Source organism: Corylus avellana, chromosome ca3 (assembly GCF_901000735.1).
Source record: "Corylus avellana chromosome ca3, CavTom2PMs-1.0".
In the NCBI taxonomy this organism is placed as follows: Eukaryota; Viridiplantae; Streptophyta; class Magnoliopsida; order Fagales; family Betulaceae; genus Corylus; species Corylus avellana.
The window spans coordinates 1,354,990-1,359,260 of record NC_081543.1 but is presented as its reverse complement, the minus strand read 5'-3'; the positions used below and the strand labels follow the sequence as shown (position 1 = coordinate 1,359,260).

Genomic DNA, 4,271 nt, shown 5'->3' with positions numbered 1-4,271 from the left:
TGGTAATGTGGTGAAACTAGAGAAGCGGATTCTCAATTGAATTTATTGGGAAATCAGGACTCGAGTAATGGGTGCTGGGAAATTCAAGAAATTAACAATAAATAAGCATCTGTGTTGTAGATGGGGGGTTTCAAGATTGAATCCTTTGTAACTAAAGCTGTTTATCAGATTGTTTGAGGAAGTCTGTAAATGTCTATGTAGTTTGCTGTAGGAGGTGGTTTCAGAGTGTAGGAAATCGTTTGAGTAAATGGTAGTTGGTAGGTGTCTGAGCTGCTGTGATGTCAAGCAGTTGGTTATTGTAAGTAGGAATTTCCGAATTTGTTTGGTAGAGGTGTAGAGTTTGGTTGAGCTGCTGGTTATTATTGTTAGAAATAATGCAGAAGAAAATAACAATTCCTGCTTGGTTTTGTTTTTATACAGATAACATGATAAATCTTCAAACACAAGAAAATAACCTTCTTCTACAAATTGCTCCACACTTAACAATTACGCAGCCAAGTTCCAGTTAAGTCTGGAGTGTGTGTTGTAGACTGATTGTTTGATTAGTAAAATAATGCTCATTCATACAATTTTTTTTTTTTTTTTTAATTTTATAAAATCAAATCAAATCATGAAGACAATTCTGGGATACAAAGAAATTTTTCTTCCTTTTGCCAAGGTCTTTGTATGCGCAGTGGCTTGCTCAAGCTCTGGGAAAGGACTGTCACAAAGCTAACGTTTATCTGATTTTGGAAAAAGAGGAATTTGAGGTTATTTTCTAAAAGAAGCCGAAATATTTCGAGCTTGCAAGTTATACTCAGTGTGTTCCCTATATGGCTCTCGCCCATTCCCTATATGGCTTTCGCCCTTGATCACTCACTAATAGAAACAATTTCATGTTATGGGGTATTTCTAGAAAATGTTTTACTCTTTGGGTTTCTATGTTGTTGGTTTTGTTCTCTTGTGATGTGTTGTAGGTGCCTGAGGTTGGCCCTACCTTTTGTTTTTATGAGGTTGTTGCTGGGTTGTAAGTTGTGTTTGTTGCTGTCCCTTTAAATGCAGGGAGTCCAACTGATGGAGGATAACCAGAGACTAAAACAGGTATCAGGTCATGAATTTCTTTCTTTTTCTTTGTTTCCCTACTTTCTCAACTGTTGAAAATGTCTCTTTTCAGCAGATGCAGAATTTGTTTTAACATTATAACAAAGGTAATATAACCAATATTTGCAGCTCAGCTGTTCCCCCGGATCCCCAAGACCAACACATCGACAGCACGTCTCTCAAGTTGGGGTAAGTTTGCAACATTCAAACCCTAATTTTTTTTGTCTGGTATTCTGGTTATAATATGTAGTTAGTGTATTAATCATTCAACCCTAATTATAAATTTTAATATTACTAAGCATATAGTTTTACTTTCGATGCAACAACTTGACCAAATATATGGATATCTGTCCTTGCATTTAACTAAATGGGTGATTAGAAGCTAAGCAAGTCTTGCATGTTTCCTTTTTGCAATTGTTTTCTGGTTTAGAGGAAGAAAGAAGAAGCATTAAAAAAAAGGAAAAAAAAAAAAGGGGGAGAAAACGGGAAAATGAAAAGGAAGGTTTTAGTGAGTGAGTGTTGTAAATCATTATTTTCTCAATTGTCTTGTATGAATGGTGCCTTGACTACATGTGTGCATGATTTTGTCATGGGAAATAAATGATGTTGATGGATTGTATGTGCATATATCTGTTGATTGATTGATGTGTCTTATGACTCATAATTTGGTTGAGATTCCATCTTGTTAGTTCTTGTGTTGGCTTAATTCAGTTCCAAAATGCAGATGCTACTGTTCACGGCTCAAACACTGATATAGAATGCTCAGAATCCAATCTCCACCGTTCATAATGTAGATTCATGTGTTATGAACGTCCCTGCAAAATTTCAGCTCAATCGGACCACAAACGCCCATCGATCGGAGTTGTTGATGAAGACTGGACAGTCCGGGTCCGGACCTCCAGAAGCCGGGTCCGGACCCCATTTCCAGAAACTTGATTTTTCAAGCAGGGTCCGGACCTCAATTCCCTGGGTCCGGACCCCAGTTCCAGAAAGTGATGCTTGAAGGAGATGTCCGGACCTCCAGAAGTTGGGTCCGGACATCAGTTCCAGAGAACACGCTTTTGTTGAGATGTCCGGACACACGAATTGGAGGTCCGGACATCACTAGGTTACGAATAAGTAATCCTAGCCATGTCCGGACCTCAGATCTACCATGTCCGGACACGGCAGTCTTATGTTGTGTATTTTTCTATTTAAGCTACGGGAGTTTGCCATTGTAACTTACGTATTTTATTTAGAAAAATTAGAGTGCTTTGAGAGAGAGAATTTGTTCTAGATTATTGTTGAAGAGAAAATACGTGAAGCCAATCGGAGTTCCGGTGAAAGGAAATCTTTTAGAAGAATCGTGCCAGATGTTCTGGAAAGGGCTACTGAGGTAGAAGTCAAGTGGGTCACTTGTCGTGTACAAGGGAGAGTCAAAGGTTTTGTTATTCTTCTTGTATTCCTTATTCTTTTATATAGTGAATTGATTTCCTGGGTTTGGCTGCCCCGGAGAGGTTTTACATTTAGAGAGTTCTCTAAAAGGTTTCCTCTTCGTAACCAAAATCTTTGTGTGTGATTGTTCATATTTTGGTGAATGTTTGTTTTGATATTTATCTGTTTACTGCTAAGTTAGATCTGCTTTCTGGTTATTTTCTGTAAAACTCATAGACGTTTGAGTTGGTGATAATTGGAGTCGGTTTAGAATTTTCAATTGGTATCAAAGCGGGTTCACTCTGTGAAGGATTTATTTCCTGAGTGTGATCCGAGACTCCATATCAAATGTCTCATACTGTTGCTCCTAATTCTCTTCCCGTCTTTGACGGAACAAATTATATGCTTTGGAGAATTCGTATGAGAGCATATTTTAAATCCATTAATGTTTGGCATATTGTCGAATCTGGATGGACACGTCCAGAAAAAGCAATAGCTGAATGGACAACAGAGGAAAAGAATAATGCTACTGCGAATGACAAAGCTATAAATGCTATTTACATCTCTGTTTCAAATGAGGAATTTTCTAGAATTTCTAGATGTGAACTAGCTAAGGAAGCTTGGGAAACTTTAGAAATCACACATGAAGGAACTAAGGTTGTTAGAACTTCAAAAATTCAAATGTTGGTTTCTCAGCTTGAGGAGATTAGAATGCAGGAAGACGAAACTTTTGATGAATTCTATTCAAAGCTTAGTGCCATTAGAAACTCTACCATTAATTTGGGAAAGAAAATGGATGATGCTAAAGTGGTGAAAAAATCTTAAGATCTTTGCCTGAGAGGTTTATTCCCCAAATTGCTGCTATACAACAGAGCAAGGACTTAGATACTATGAGAGTAGAAGAACTTGTAGGTTCCCTTCAGACCTTTGAGCTAATTCTTCCTAAACACAAGAACACCAAAAATATTGCTCTTAAGGCAAAAAAATGTTAAGGTTGACTCTTGTGGTTCATCTGATGAGGATTCTGGAAATGAGGAAGAAATTGCTATGTTTGCTAAGAAGTTTAGGAAATTCTTTAGAGCCAAGAAAGGAAATCTTAGAAATAGCAATTCACAATTTTCTGAAAAATCTAGAAATGAGAATGTTGAGAAAGGAAAGTCACCTAAAGGTATCAAGTGTCACGAATGTGGAGGACATGGACACATTCGTGTTGACTGTGCTAACTTGAGAAAGTCAAATGGCAAGGCATTTAATGTGACTCAAAGTGATGAGTCAGACAAGGACGATGCTGAACAAGGAGTTAATTACTTAGCATTTGGAGTTAGTTATGAGAGTGAGCATGAGAATAGTGAGTGTAATTCTCAAGACAAACAAGGTGTGTCCGATAATGATTCGGAAGAAGAAGAAGATTTGCAAAATGCTTATAATAATCTCTTTGTGGAATACACTAAACTGAAAAAGCTGAATAAGCAGCAATTGAAGAAACTCAATGAAGTTAATCTTGAAAATGATCAACTTTCTGTCACCTTAACTGATTCTCTTGCTACTCATAATACTTTGATGTCTGAAAATCAAATGCTAATTGCCAAAGTGAAATCCTTAGAGAATGAACTGAATGAATCAAAGAATCATTTAAAAAAATTCTCTAGTGAAAAGCTAAATCAAATGCTACATAATCAGAAACATTCGTTTGATAGAACTGGATTGGGTTTTGATAAATCTGCTATTTTATCTACTAATGTTGCTTCTTCTTCAAAGATGATTTTTGTGAAACCAGT

The 4,271-nt window shown here is 36.9% G+C and overlaps 1 long non-coding RNA gene across 1 annotated transcript; it reads left to right on the top strand.

Annotated features, from left to right (window-relative positions):
- The first annotated feature begins 15 nt into the window (after positions 1-15).
- On the top strand, positions 16-2,315 carry LOC132175899 (uncharacterized). Its single transcript, XR_009439466.1, has 3 exons — positions 16-1,080; positions 1,210-1,269; positions 1,805-2,315. It is a non-coding gene; the product is annotated as an uncharacterized LOC132175899 (long non-coding RNA).
- The last annotated feature ends 1,956 nt before the right edge of the window (positions 2,316-4,271 follow it).